Raw genomic sequence first — 16,964 nt, forward strand, 5'->3', positions numbered from 1 at the left:
AATGTAAAATTAGAGAGATTCGAGAGCTTACGGAGGCTTTCCGGCAGTCGTTCTTCCCGCGAACCATACCCTCCGCCACACACCGTTGGGTGGCTTGCGGATTATAAATGTAGATGTAGATGGCACAAATTTTCATATGCCGCTTTAGGTATTAATTCTATATCCGTTACGAATAAGTTAAATTTCCAGAAAAAATAACCAGAGCCGGCAGCTGTGGTCGAGCGGTTCTAGGCACTTCAGTCCGGAACCGCACTGCTGCTACGGTCGCAGGTTCGAATCCTGCCTCGGGCATGGATGTGTGTGATGTTCTTAGGTTAGTTAGGTTTAAGTAGTTCTAAGTCTAGGAGACTGATGACCTCAGATGTTAAGGCCCATAGTGCCTAGAGCCATTTGAACCAAATTACCAGACTTCAATATTAAGAGCGCTACAACTGAATAGCCTGAGTATCTACAGGAGTTCTTCAAATTACTGTGAAAACGAAAATATTTATTCCACTGCCTTCCGGTCCAAACAGGGCAGTATTCAGGTTGTTCCAAACCTTCGAAGTCAAAGCCAAGCAGCAGTAAATTGCTTAATTAACCACTTCGAAATGCATACTTAGTTTTTTATTGACGCCGAGGACGGCTGTTTCACAACGAGTGATTTTCATGCACTTCACTCTGTGTAAGTCACTTGTTGTTCACGGGCAGACATTCACGAACCTCCTTTGACCACGAGAGGAACTCACTTTTCCTTGTAATAAGGAAATGCCAGTATATATTACTGCAAAGCCAGTCTTCCTTTGGTGCCGTCCAATAGGGACGCTAGCCGGCATAATTCGTTTGGATTGCAGCATGCTTAGAAGCGGAAGTCACTGTAGTCTTATGCCCCCCCCCCCCCCCCCACGCCCCGCCGTCCACAACGCAGTAGCAAGCAGTATTTCTGATATTAGCCTTGTCTTAATACTGTCAGAGTCGACTAGATATCTTTGGCGTAACGTTGAGGGCGTAGCTTACTGAGAGAACTGCAATGGCTTTCGTTTAAACAAATGTCGTAAATACAGGGTTTAAAACTATTAAAACACGAAACTGAATGAAAAGTGCAGTAGTCCTCTGTAGCTGTATGTATTAGGGACCCATAATATCGGTTTCACAACTTTTAAGTTGCATCTTTGGTCGAATTTGCACTGCATTGCCAAAGAAGCTGCTATACGTAGGCCATTCAAATGCAGAGATAAATAGGCATAATACGGCGCTGTGGTCGGCAACGGCTATATAAGACAACAAGTGTCTGGCGTAGTTGTTAGATCGGTTACTGCTGCTACAATGGCAGGTTATCAAGATTTAAGTGAGTCTGAAGGCGGTATTATAGTCGGTTCACGAGTGATGGGACACAGGATCCGAGGTACCGATGAAGTGGGGACTTTCCCGTACGACAATTTCACGAGTATACAGTGATTATTGGGAATGCGCTAAAACATCATATCCTTAACACCGCTGCCACCGGAGAAAGATCCTGCAAGTACGGGACAAACGTCGACTCAAGAAAATCGTTCAAATTAAAGTGCAGCCCTTCCCCAAATTGCAGCAGATTTCAATGCTGGGCCATCAACAAGCGTCAGCGTGTGAACCATTCAACGAAACATCGATATGGGCTTTCGAAGCCGACGCCCAATCATGTACCCTTGATGACTGCACGACACAAAGATTACGCCTCGCTTGGGCCCGTCAGCACCGACATTAGACTGTCGATGAATGAAAACATGTCACCTGGTCGGACGAGTCTCCTTTCAGATTGTATCAAGCAGATGGAAATGTACGGGCCTGGAGACCTCATGAATCGCCGGCCGGGGTGGCCGAGCGGTTCTAGGCGCTACATTCTGGAACCGCGCGACCGCTACGGTCGCAGGTTCGAATCCTGCCTGGGGCATGGAAGTTTGTGATGTCCTTAGGTTAGTTAGGTTTAAGTAGTTCTAAGTTCTAGGGGACTGATGACCTCAGAATTTAAGTCCCATAGGGCTGAGAGCCATTTGAACCATTTGAACCTCACGAATCCATGGAACCTGCACATCAGCAGGGGACTCTTCAAACTGGTGGAGGCTCTGTAATGGCGTGGGGCGTGTGCAGCTGGTGTGATATGGGACCCCTAATACGCCTAGATACGTTTCTGACTGGTGACACGTACGTAAGCATCCCGTCTGATCACCTGCATTCATTCACGTCCATTGTGCATTCCGTTGGACTTGGGCAATTCCAGCAGGAAAATGAGAAACCCCACACCTCAAGAATTGCTACAGAGTGACTCCAGGAACACTCTTCTGAATTTAAATACTTCCACTGGGCACCAAAATCCCGAGACATGAAGATTATTGAGCATATCTGAGATGCCTTGCAACGTGCTGTTCAGAAGAGGTCTCCACCCCACCTACTATTACGAATTTTTGGACAGCCCTGCAGGATTCATGATGTTAATAATTCTCTCCAGCATTCCTTCAGACATTACTCGAGTCCATCCCACGTCGTATTGCGTCACTTCTATGTGTTCGAGGGGGCGCTGAACGATATTAGGCAGGTGTACCAGTTTTTTTGGCTCTTAGTGTAAACGTTATATGGAAGGTAGATACAGGAATTATGAGGGACGTTGTCCATTGTTTGACATAGGTCGACAGGAACATAGTTTACCCGGTTATGTGATGACGTTTCGTGAATTTGAAACAGACGTGAAATTTATCGTTGACGATGGTTTATTCAACTTTCAAGAGGGCTGAGACCTTTTCCCTCGACACGTCAATTGTTAATCTGCGGCATTTTGTAACTTCTTCCTATATCATATGACATAGCATTTATAAACACCATAAGAAATTAAAAATTGCGAATCCGGTTTTGTGGGTCTCTAATGGACGTAAATAGATACAGCTACAGAGAACTATTGGACTTTTCATTCAGTTTTATATTTTAATGGTTTTAACGCCCATATTTATTTATACAACTGTTAACTGTACAAATTCTCAGTGAATCATGTATAACTATTTTAGCAAGGGTTGCCAGAGTCTTAAAATTCTCTGTAGCTTTCATACTATTGGGAACTATGATAACTTCAACTTAGGTAAAGTCGTGTGTTCTTCGTGTTTCTCTAAAAGGCAGAATTCGCTTGCAGAATATTTGGTCTTTGTCAAATTTTAGATTGATTTAGAATACGTGGTGATCTGAATGCGTCACTAAGCTATGCATGTGTAAATTAAAGTAACCTACAACAAGCTTTTTCCTCTCTTGACGATGTGGTTTGTGATGTTACTTCTTTCGTGATTCTGAGGTGTTCGAAGGGGATACTAGATATTCCGCCTCGATGTTTATTCATAGCCATCATGGCGAAATTGTATTCGTAATCTACATGCAAATTACACTGACTTTCCGTTACATTTCGGCTTTCCTGATATTACTAGTTTCCGCCACGTGTATTTGCCTCCCTGTTCGAATTCTTACTTGTTTTTATGAGTTGGCATGTTTCTTAAACTTGAATTGCATTTAACTAAGGATTACATTGCACAGGCATTCACTACTAATATTTCTTGATTTGTAAAAGATTTCCTAGAAACCAGGTAAGCTGACGCTGACGCACTTCCTTCGTGATTTCCTGCGGTTGAGACTACGTAACTGTTAATCATAGTGCTCAGCACGTACGCTATACGTTCGCAGGTTACTAGGCGATGTTGGCAACAGGTGACCAAAACATTTGCCCTAGCACAAATCGTGTGATTTAATACACTCTGCAGTTGTGTACTATGTGATTAGCACTACATGTGCATGTTAAATATTCTTTTGTGTTACTTGTAAGCGAGCTTTCCCCCTTTGCAGTTGCGCTTTCAGTAAGCTTGCCATCACCTGTTGCTAGTAAAGATCTTATTATCATTGGGTCATATTCATTGCATGGGGGTGTATTTTAGGATATAAATTGTATTCATAATTCTGCACATATACTCCTCTATAGTTTTTAAAAGAGTGGAAGCTCACAGTACGAGTATAAACGGCTAATACCTTGTAGTAACAATCTCAACCCAGTAGAGATTATTCAGAGAGCACTGCCTGTCACAAAACAAGTATTACAATAATGCATTGACAAGTGCACGCAGCGTTCGGTATCATTGAGTACCATTGCCTGCACACGGTACTTCTGATACTGATGTCACTGCTTTTCCATCAATACTCTTCTCATTGCACTCTCCGAAGTGCGCAGTTAATAGCGAAGTTGTCGGGGTCATGTAGACGAATCTTCGCCCAAACGAATCAGCATCATATCCCCCAACTCTTGTCTACACACAATTCTTTGTCGAGAACGTAGTCCAGTGTAATATGTGACCTAGTTTCTCGTTAATCTCTAAAGACGACAATAAATTTCTTCCAGTTCGGCTGAACATGTTCTGGAATTAAATTTCTTTGAATTAGCATGGAACTATTTTGTGGAATTGGCCCCTATACATTTGTTCGATCCTGTTGCAACTTATATTAAACAGATGTCTATAAGCTACTATAACAAGTTACGCTCCATCCTCGACAACGAGTTATGAATTGTAAACGGTGCTAAGTCACATCACGTACGATATTCTATTGTTTACCAAGGTAGCCACCAACTGTGATACAGCAGGCAGCAGTTTCTTTGAAACTTAAACACTTTACGTACACATGATGCCCCATATGCATTTCTTAAAGCAAACTATCAGTACCGCGATAAATATTTATTTTCGACCTCAAACATCTGTGCAGTTTAAATCCTAAAGTTTTGCAGCGCGCCATGAAAAAGGAAGGAAGAGGTTTCATAGGACTAAGGTAATATTTTTAGCAATAATCGAACCCCAATGCATTATGGTTGCTGCTCTCTAGAATTTTGCACTACCGTCAAGTTGATACAAAACTGAATATCGGACCACTTTTTGATTGGCTTCAGGCGAATGAAAACAGGGAGAAATCTTGAAAAGGAGAAAAGGCTTCTTGTGTACCATAAATCAGTGTTACAGCATCACTTCTAATTACCCCTTGGATCTGTTGGTGGATGATGATGTTGAATGTGGAAAATATTCACCGCAAGAAAATTCTAGTGAAATGCTAGAAGACTTAAGAGCGGATCGGCTCTTGTTAGGGGGCTGTCAGCTCACCCTCAACAAATACAAATATAATGTATTATAAACAAAATGTTGGCGAAACGTATTAATTTACAATTCTGCACATGATAAATCATTGGAGTCAGCAACATTCGTGAAATATCTGGGATTTTGCGTCTGGAGCAGTTTAAAGTAGAATAACTATATTGCAGGAAAGCACAAGCTAAGCTGACGCATTGGAATAATTTTAAGGGAAATAGCTTACCCGTGGAAAGGCATTGTATTTAATCCTATTTCGACCGATTCTCTGCTCGTCAATCCGGAACCCTTTCCAGGTTGGAATAATACAGATCAGAACGTTCTGCACGGTATTGTTTAGTAAACTCAAGGAGTTGATCATCTAACTTTCTTGCCAGGCGCTATGCATCAGAGAGGGGTTTACTGTCCTTGGTAAATGTTTGTCTTTTTTGTCTTCATTTCTTAGACGGTTTTGACGAAGCGTCCAATGCTAGATTGTTCTGTGCAAACGCTTCATTCCTGCATAACTGTTGCAACATGCATCTAATTGAACATGCTTATTATAGTCAAGCTATGATACCTCTGTACAATTCATTATCAAAGAGCGTGTAAATAAACTTAACTGTGCCGTACCCTTTCTCTAGTCTACTTTTCTGTAAAGTTCTTTGTTCCCCAATTCGATGCAGTAGTTCATTATTAGTTTCTCGATCGACCTATGATATCTTCAGCATTTTTCTGTAGCACCACACACACACACACACACACACACACACACACACACACACACACACACACACACATATATATATATATATATATATATATATATATATATATATATATATATCAAATTTTCTTTTGCATAATAGCTGTTGTACGTTTTCATTTTTTTGTCATCTTTATAATGGCCATGGCAGTTATTATCTTGCCCAAATGGCAAAACTCATCTACTACTTTCGGTGTCTCATTTCGTAATCTGATACCCTGAGCACCGCCTGATATAATTCAACAACACTCCATTACTATTGCTTTTCCTTATGTTCATTCCAAAAGCAGTATACATTTCATTCAAGAGATCTTCGCTGTCCATTCGCATTTCAGACATAATTACAACGTCATCGGTAAATCTTAGGTTTTATTTCTCTTCTTCGAACTTTATTTCCTTCAAATTTTGTGTAGAGCTACTCCTCGCCCTGTGTAGGGTAGTCATAAATTTTTAATTGTTGCGTCAAAAAATAAATTTACATTATGTGTCATTGTTTTGTCCCCGAACCAAATCTCTGTTTTATCAGTGAGCTGCGTCATTTTGTTCAGTGTGTTTCAGGGCTGCTGATTAATATGTGTATCTTCCAGCGCAATAACTAAAACTTCGTGCTTCCTCTCGTGTACAATGACAACATGGTAAATGAAACGCAACCCAGTTTCATTCCCTTTCCAGTCCCTGCCAGTATTTCATATCTTTTGAAATTTATAAACACATTTCAGTTTATTTACACGCTGAAGAATGCCTTTCAGTTTCTGTGTTTCTTCCCCGGGCAAGTTATGAAATTCAAAGACATTTTTCCAGTGGACACTGTCAGAATCTTTTATTAATACCTCCTGAAACTACAAATATGTGTTTGCCATTCTTAAATTTATCTTTTTGCGAAGGACAGGACGACGATAAATAAGAGGAATTCTTCAGATGGAGGTTGACTGATACTTTTTCTTCCCGCGTACAATTTGATAAAGGAACATAAAAGAGGCACACGCTGCTTGAGGAATAAAGGTAGCTCTAAACCTCGTGAGACAGCAGTGCCTCAGTACGATCTCTATCCTGGAGATTATTTCGAGATCGAGATAGCGTACGGACAGTAGCGACCATTTACTTCGACCGCGCATAAAATGCAGTGTACCCACTCAGATGTTCCTCCGTGTAAAGTTATCTTTTATACGTACCGTACTTTTTCCTACCTTTCTGCTCTTTTTTCTTTTTTATTGCTCGCTTTTATGGAAGAGAATCCGTTTTTCTGCTCCCTTTGCGCCACGGAATCTCGGGTAATGTCAAACCGGAGTCGTCGTCCCCGGCCAGTTGCGAAGTACCGGCGGTGAGTGGCAACGCAGACTCTCATTCCGGCGCCGGGATACTCTGCGGAGTATTAAGCCTGTTAGCGCGCCGGTTCCTCCTCTTCCGCTTCGCCGGTACTACCCGGCCGCCTCGGCTCGCCTTGCCTCCAGGAATTTGCCCGTGACATTTCGCAGTTGTCGGGCGGCAGCGCGCACAGGCGAGAGCTCGGCGGCAACAGAACGCGTTCGCCGGAAATTTACGGCAACTGCTGGGGCGACCTCATTCCGCTTTATGCGGCCGTAGACTACAGCCGGGCGACAACACGCACCCTGTCGCTCCTACAGAGCCATCCAGATTTACATGACTCGGTTTCAGGTGAAAAAGCTCGACTGGGACCGGACGATCGTTTGTTCGGTAACTCAAAGCGTCCAGCGAGGCTCGCAAAGTCAGCGACTGCAAAAAATCGAAAAAAAAGATGCCCATTCACACAGTGTTTAGTAAAAGAGTACACCTCCTAATGGGCTACTAAATATCGCCTTTTTCTTCTTTTCTTCTCTAGTAGTAGGATCATTTACTAGGATCTTCTTAGCAATTTCGAGAATATTAACAAGTAGTCATTCTCTTTATTCTGTTTGTACAATAAGCTATAAATTAAAAGGAAAAATAGTAATTGTGCTTTATTGTCTTTCGCTCAGTTACCTGCAGTTTCAAGCCGTGTCATCATCTAATGCTGGTTCTTGAAACTCTGTACACAGGCTTTCACGAGGTAGTTTGTGCGCGTTTTCAGGTGTCTGACATTTTTCAACACCTCTGGGATACTCTCTCACGGGTTCAACAACCCTGTGAAAATTCGTCCTGCCCTTCTTTGTATACTTCTGTGTGGTACTGAGCCGACACTCTTGAGATTATGGTGCGAAATTTCCTTCGTAGGCTGTGTTTTCATAGTATCCTGCAAACGTTCGGGTTTTCCCTGCTTTAGCTACTACTGACTCCATGCGGTTGTTGCATTTACACGCAGGTTTTCTTATGAGTCCCCTGGTTCCAGCAGTAGCGTATTGATACTGTAGTCGGCCAGCAGCGGTGGCCGAACGGTTCTAGGTGCTTCAGTCCTGAACCGCGCGACTGCCACGGTCGCAGTTTCGAATCCTGCGTCGGGCATGGAGGGGACTGATGACCTCCCATAGTGCTCAGAGACATTTTTTTTTTATACTGTAGTCATATTTCCTTATCTCTGTCGCTGACTGTGTTGCATCCGTGAAACGTCCCCTTTGAAAAATTATATACGACTGTGCTTAAACTGACACACAATATTTTTTAGCGCAACGCAATCTGACTTTCAAAAATCCCTACAAAAGAATGGCCCTGACTAACATTAACCTACATCTTTCACAAATCACTTACCTCACAAAAATCTTCGTTACTCGAACTACTGCAATACAGCGAGCGCCACTACTGCCAGCCAAATAACAGATTCAAACTACGGAAGGCACTAACTACTGATAGGTATAGTTAACAATTGAAAGATGTTAATAGAGAACAAACAATGTATTTATCTTAACAGTCATAATATATATATTAGTTCAAGACATCCAGTTTTACAAATTTCAAAACTCCGCCATCTCTCTCCCCACATCCACCACTGCTGGCGGCTCACCTCCAACTGCGCAACGCTACGCGCTGTTCACATCCAGCTGCCGCTGCCCAACACTACAATGGCAGACAACAATGCAAACTAGCCACAGACAGCACACAGCACAGCCAGTGATTTTCATACAGAGCGCTACGTAACGTTGCCCATAAGAAAACATAAACAGCCTACTTACATCCGTACCAGTATTACTTTCGTAAATACGTAACAAATCGCTATCAGTCGCAAATTCCGATTTTTTTTCAGTACATCTTCATCTACATATATACTCTGTAAGCCACCAAACGGTGTGTGGCGGAGGGCACTACTCGCGCCAAAGTCATATTCCCTCCCTCTGTTCCACTCGCAGATCGCACGAGAGAAAAACGACTGTCTGAGCGCCTCAGTACGAGCTTAAATTCCCCTTATCTTTGAATGGTGATCATTGCGCAATATGAAAGTTGGTGGTACTAATATATGCTCTACATCCTCGGCGAAGATCTGATTTTGGAATTTAGTGAGCAGCCCCTTCCGTTTAACGCGTCCTCTATCTACGAGTGCGTCCCACTTCAAACTTTGTATGGGATCTGTAACGCTCTCGCGATGGCTAAATGTACCAATCACGAATCTTACCGCTCTTCTTTGGACTTCCCCAATCTCTTGAATCAGACTCAACGGGTAAGGGTCTCATACAGACGAACAATATCTTAGACTGGATGGACTAAAGCACTGTAAGCAATTTCTTTTGTTGAATGACTGCATCGCTTCAGTATTCTACCAATAAACCGCAATCTAGTGTTCGCCACACCCGTTACTTGTGTAATCTGATCGTTCCATTTGAGATCATTTCGAGTACTCACACCCAGATACTTCACGGTTGTTACCGCTTCCAAAGATTGGGAATTTATTTTGTACTCGTGCGTTAATGGGGATTTTCGCTTTGTTATACGCAGTACGTTACACTTACTAATATTGAAGGATAACTGCCAGTCGCTATCCCACGCATTTATTTTCTGCAAATCCTCATTGATTTGTTCACACGTTTCGTGTGACACTACTTTCCTGTAGACTACAGCATCATCGGCAAACAGTCTAATGCCGCTGTCAATACCATCAACCGGAACGTTTATGTAAATCGTAAAAAGCAGCGGACCTAGTACGCTGGCATGGGACACACCTGATGTTACGCTTGTTTCTGTTGAAGTCTCCCCATTCAGGACGACGTACTGCTCTCTGTCTGTTAGAAAACTGTCTATCAACCCGCACATGTTGTCGGATAGACCGTAAGCTCGCACTTTTTGGAGCAAGGGACAGTGCGGGAGTCGAACGCCTTTGGAAAGTAGAGGAATGTGGCATCAACCTGGGAGCTGGTGTCTAGAGCTGTTGTATATCATACACAAAGAAGGCCAGCTGTGTTTCGCATGACCGCTGTTTCCTAAAACCGTGCTGGTTTCTGCAGATGAGCTTCTCAGAGTCTAGAAAGGTCATTGTCTTAACAAAAAATGTATTCCATGATTCTACAACAAAGCAATGTCAGTGAAATTGGCCGGAAATTTTGTGCATTCGATTTTCTACCATTTTTATAGATTGCTATGACCTGGGCCTTTTTCGAGTCTCGTGAAACTTTCCGCTGTTCTAATGATCTCTGATAGGTGATGGATGAGAATGGTGCTATATTTGTAGCATAGTCAATATAAAATCTTACGGGGTACCGTCTGGGCCAGATGCCATCATGGCGTCTACTATCATAACTGTTTTACAATCCCATATACACTAACCACTATGTCAGCCATCCTTGCGTTTGTTCTATAATTGAAAGTGGGAATGTTGCTGCAGTCCTCTGCCGTAAACAGGTTTTTGAAAGCTAGGTTTAGAATTTCGCTCTTCTGTTTATCATCATCCGTTACATTACCCATACTGTCAGCAATAGAAGTTATTGAATTATTTGTAGCGTTCATAGATTTTACGTACGATCAAAATTTTTTGGGATTTTTTTTTAGAATCTGCAGATAAAATATTGCTTTCAAATTCGTTAAAATGGTCTGTCATTGACCTTTTGACAGCCGCTATCATTTCGCATAACATCTGTTTGTTAGCGGGGCAGTGACTACGTTTAAAATGACTGTGCAAAATTCTCTGCTTTATCAGCAACTTCCCAATATGTTTGTTGAACCAAGGTGAATCCTTTCCCTTCCCTATATTTTTGCTAGGCACATATATCTCTAGCACGTGGTGGACAATACCTTTAAATTCCGACCAAAGATGCTCAATACGCTTGTGTCCCTTGGTGAATGCTTGGAGGTGACTGTGAAGATATTCATTAGTGACACTTTTATTTGATTTCCCAAACAAGAAAACTCTACGCTGTGAACGATGCATTTCAACTCCTGGAGCTCATTTTCAGGTGCTTGATTAATCTATACCTCTTTTCGAATTACGGTGTACTATAAGGTGGCACACTATGACTACAATATTTACAAAGCAAACATCAAATCAAAAAACTGGGTACTGTTTCCAGTAGTGATTACATAGCTTTCAAGCACAGTATCTGTACACATATTTATAAACATATACACTCATCTTCGAATCACCTTAGGAATAATATCATTTGTATACAGGCGCAAATGGAAATGAGGGTATGGCATCGTTAGCCGGGAGGTCCCAACCGGGGAAGTTCTGCCGCCAAGTGCAAGTCTTATTTCAGTCGACTTGCACGCCGGTAAGGTGGATGAAATGATGATGAGGACAACACAACAATCAGTCTCCGAGTGGAGAAAATCTCCAACACGGCCTGGAATCGAACCCGGGCCCGCTCGCATGGGAGGCGAGCACGTCACCACCCAGCTAAGTAGGCGGGCATAGGCACAAATATAACATCTTTACACCTCGATATTGTTTGACGTTGAAATTTGTTTACAAATGTTCTATGAGACAAAAATTACACATATGTATATAAATCTCTGCTCATACCGTGATTAAAAACCGTGAAACCACTACTGAAAATAGCACGTAACTTATCGTTTTTTTTTTTGTTTTTTTTTTGTTTTGCAGAAACTGTAGTCACAGTGTACTACCTAGCAATACACGTATATGCTCTTAACAGTACCGGTGGTACTACAGTAAAAAAAAAAAAAAAAAAAAAAAGGTGTAGACTTATCAAGCAACTGAAGATGAGCCCCCAGGTTTCGAAATGCGTCGTACATTGAAATAAAAATCACAGTTTGTGACTGAATACACTTTTTCGTTTCGCGAAGTGCCCGATTTTAAATATTGTGCAAGTTGCCTTTTAAATCTTAACTGAAAATTTGTGCAGTTATTTTCTGTCAGTACTTCATTAAAGACAACTTCATCGTTTGGAAAAGACTGCTTAATACCGAGGAAGTTGGTGCGGTGGTCAGAGCATGCGACTCACATTCCGGAGAAGCGGTGTGCCTACATACATCAACAAGGAAGATCAGGAATGAACTGCATATCGTCGTTAGCAGCACAAGATCGGACTGCGGAAGGAAAGCGGCAATGGCCTATAAAGGAAACACCCAGAAATTGGCCTCAGTAGACCAAGAAATACCACGAAAAACCTGAATATGGTTGATTTGGTTGGTCAGACGGGAACTTGAACCACCTTCCTCCAAAATATGAGTTCAACGTCTTGATCTCTAAGCCGGCCGGAGTGGCCGAACGGTTCTAGGCGCTGCAGTCTGGAACCGCGCGACCACTACAGTCGCAGGTTCGAATCCTGCCTCGGGCATGGATGTTTGTGTTGTACTTAGGTTAGTTAGGTTTAAGTAGTTTTAAGTTCTAGGGGACTGATGACCTGAGAAGTTAAGTCCCATAGTGCTCAGAGCCATTTAAACCATTTTTTGATCTCTAAATCTCTCTCGGTGGTTCAGGATATTTCCAGCTATCCGATTTTTTTGCCCATGATCGAGCTATTTGAACCAGTAGTCCATCTGAATTTATATCTAAACCTGCAGAATATTAACACCCGGGGATCCTTTCTTCTTCATCGCTGCATATTTCAGTTTCAACATTAGTGGGCATCGCAGGAATTGGATTCTTTATCTCTCTTGTCAAGCCGAAGGGATCTATCTATTAGTTGACCAAGTGCGTCGATACCAGTAACACGAGAAATACTAACAATGGGATAATAAAGCCAGAATTATCACATATGCGAAGCTGAATGCATAGGCTTCACATTGAGTGGAGAGACTGGAAACGTAGAAAAGAGAGACAAACTGAGAAAAATATGGGAACCTGTAAGAGACTGTGATGAATGCAGCTTCGCCACCTATCAGAACTCCAGGGAGCTACAGAGGCTGAAGCGTATGTCCGACAACAAATTCCGCATTTTTGCAACCGAAATTGACCGAAAAAATAACTGTGTTGCGTTACTCGTGAAACGCCTCTCATATTAGTGGAGCACTCTGAAGTTTCCAAGATCATATCATTGATACCTATTATCGTCAATCAAGATATCATACACTCATCTACTTAACGAGTTAATCTTGTTGTTCATCAATTTCTCTGACTATAGTGATGAATGAGAATATTATCTGCAGTTGTCGAACGATTGCATTGCACTGTGTTTCCTTATTACCACGCTGCTGCTACGGTCGCAGGTTCGAATCCTGCCTCGGGCATGGACGTGTGTGATGTCCATAGGTTAGTTAGGTTTAAGTAGTTCTAAGTCTAGGGGACTGATGACCTCAGATGTGAAGTCCCATAGTGCTGAGAGCCATTTTTTTGAACCTTATTACCAAAACGAGGATAATGGAATGTAGTCGAATTAAGTCGGGTGATGCAGAGGGAATTAGATTAGCAAATGAAACACTTAAAGTAATAAAGGAGTTTTCCTCTGTGGGGTGCAAAATAACTGATGATGGTCGAAGTAGAGAGGATATAAAATGTAGACTGGCAATGGCAAGGAAAGCGTTTCTGAAGAAGAGAAATTTGTTAACATCGAGTATAGTTTTAAGTGTCAGGAAGTCGTTTCTGAAAGTATTTGTATGGAATGTAGCCGTGTATGGAAGTGAAACATGGACAATAAATAGTTTGGACAGGAAGAGAATAGAAGCTTTCGATATGTGGTGCTACAGAAGAATGCTGAAGATTAGATGGGTAGATCACATAACTAATGAGGAGGTATTGAACAGAATTGGGGAGAAGAGCTGTTTGTGGCACAACTTGACAAGAAGAAGGGACCGGTTGGTATGACATGTTCTGTGGCATCAAGGGAACACAAATTTGGTGTTGGTGGGCAGCGTGGAGGGTAAAAATAGTAGAGGGAGACCAAGAGATGAATACACTAAGCAGGTTCAGAAGGATGTAGGTTGCACTAAGTACTGGGAGATGAAGAAGCTTGCAGATTCAAAAATGGTTCAAATGGCTCTGAGCACAATGGGACTTAACATCTGAGGTCATCAGTCCCCTAGAACTTAGAACTAGTTAAACCTAACTAACCTAAGGACATCACACACATCCATGCCCCAGGCAGGATTCGAACCTGCGACCGGAGAGATCGCGCGGTTCCGGACTGAAGCGCCTAGAACGGCTCGGCCACACCAGCCGGCAGCTTGCAGAGGATGGAGTAGCATGGAGAGCTGCATCAAACCAGTCTTAGGACTGAAGACCACAACAACTACTGCCTTTGCATCGGAATAGACTGGAAAGGTTGATTCTATGCTGGAAATGTCACTTACATTTATTACATCGCAAAATTATTGCTATTTAGGGACTAATACTTTCGTTCCCATCGATGGTAGAGGACGTGGGGTCAGGCACAAGAACTTTGACCTGGAGAGCTACTTTGGGTCCCCACTGCGTCACGTCACACGGAGACGCCCCGCTACCGCGACCTCGGTCATTACGCCGTCGCCACTCGTGTTATAATGAGACCGGACGTCGTCAGCGGGTCCGTGTAAATCCATTAGCCCTCCGTCGCCGTTTGGCACTAATGCGCGCGCCATCGTCGTCGCCGCTGGCGGAATTAATTCGCCGATTGTGGGCGTTATGGGCCCCGCTGACCCAGTTGCCAGTCAGTGTCGCGCCCTTTTTACATACATTTGCATAGTTTCGCAGTCGGCCGTCAGCGCCGCGGCGCGCTCCGGTGCATTGATTCCGGCGATCTAGCGCGACGCGCATCCGCAAACGTGGAGCGCACGATCGGAATTCCAGCCGCGTAACAGACACGACATATTAACTCGGCGAGTCAGATTAATTTTATTTAAATTGTTCAAGAGCTGGGAAGCACATCTGCGCCTCACAGACATGCGACAAAATGTACCACCACATTTGACAATTTACATCCCCAGAACATACTTCACACGTTTCGGTTCTACTGAAGGCTCTACTTAGGAACATGTGGTAATATGGAAATTGGTTTTGTTGCCTCCCATTCACCTGTCCGCAGAATTCGGGTGATCTTTTTTCTCCGCAGCGTTCCCACTCTGCTACATCTATATCCAGTTCAAGAGCTGCGCGGATGCAGATTATTCGTGCAAAATAAAGCCTTTCCAATCTTTAATGACGCACTAACACGGCGCTCTTCTACAGAAACCGGGGTTCGAGTATATGAGTTAACGACAAAATTTTGTAAGAAAACTAGCTGCAGTGCCCGGCCTTAACTGCATGTTTGATCTGAAAAGACGATTAGTTGCACCATCTGTTGTTATATTTTGCGATAAGTATCTCATTGTATTTTTGGAGAGTTCGTCTCCTTTTTTCTTTCAAGGTCAGTATTCACTGTTTCAAAGCAGGGTCGTGTTAGAGCACGATTCTAATTGTTTACGTCACTTTTCGGGAGATCTCGGGTTCTGTTTGGTCTTTCAATCGGCCCGCGATCTTGTGACTTTTGTTGTACTACATCCACGATCTGCAGTAGCGTTTATATGGCACTAAGGATTTTAAAAATAAAAATAATTGTACAAAAACGGACTAAAATATTTTCTAGGGTAAATGTCGTATATCACAACGGCAACTGGTCAATAAATAAAGAGTTTGCAATAACGTTTCTGTCAAATTCTCGAGCTTTCGCTCGTCCCGCGATCTAGTGACACTTGATGGTACCATCTCCAAGAAGGGTGTTGCCGCTGTAATTTATTCTCGAGAAGAAATTAGAGTTAAGATATATTTAGTTGGTCGGGCATTTATTTTTTTTATAAATTTTCTTCATTGTTACATCTGAATATAGAAATTTGAAGTAAATGGGCCAAGATCTTTGAAGTAAATCGTTAAAATACTCTTAGAGATGTTTGGTAACAATGTGTCTTCCAATGTATGCCCAAATATTCTTCAGGGGATCGTGTAGACATATGAAGTACATCGCCCAATAAATTTTAGAGGTTTTTGGTAAGAACCTAGTGACCCTTTACTTATCTTGAAGGTAAAGTGGACAAAATTTCACGAAGATTGGAATAAAACTGTAGATTTGTATGAACAACAACCAAACAAATGGACACTCTTCTTTACGTATACAGACAGATATCGTCCACATGTCACTGCAAAGAACTGCATGTGATGTATTTCTTATCGACGACATTCAGTCCAGGAGCGGACTCGTGATTCGATTCTGGGGAAGAGGGGAGATCAGAATTTATCCCTGTGCGCCCTCCCCCCCCCCCTCCCCACTCCCAAATAAAACATGGCGTTACCCTCGGCCTCTACTTTAAAGAGCCACACATGCTTAGTATTTTATTAACGATAACAATAAAATACATTTTCTTTTTTTGATTCAGCAGTCTTCTGACTGGTTTATTGCAGCCCAACACCACTTCATCCCCTGTGCCATTCTATTCCTCTCAGGCAAGAACTTCCACATAGTGACCTCAGAGACAGGATGCATTGCAATCTCTGTATTCCTCTACAAACTTTATTCTCTACAGCTTTCTCTACTACCATGGAAGCTGCTCCCTTATGTCTCGAAACATATCCTGCCACACGTCCGTTCTGCTTACCAATGTTTCTCCGCATGTTCCTTCCTTCTCAGATTTTGCGGAGAACCAAGTGATTCCTTAACTTACTAGCTCACTTAATTTTCAGCATCCTTCCACAGTATTAGGTCTCAAAAGCTTCAATTCCCTTCTTTTGCTATTTTCAAACAGTCCACGAATCATTTCCATAAATTTTGTACTACAAACGTACATTCTCTGCGAATGAAGAGCAATATATTTGTATGATAGTAGTAGACGTGTACTGGCCG

The sequence above is a fragment of the Schistocerca cancellata genome, chromosome 2 (genome assembly GCF_023864275.1).
Source record: "Schistocerca cancellata isolate TAMUIC-IGC-003103 chromosome 2, iqSchCanc2.1, whole genome shotgun sequence".
In the NCBI taxonomy this organism is placed as follows: domain Eukaryota; kingdom Metazoa; phylum Arthropoda; class Insecta; order Orthoptera; family Acrididae; genus Schistocerca; species Schistocerca cancellata.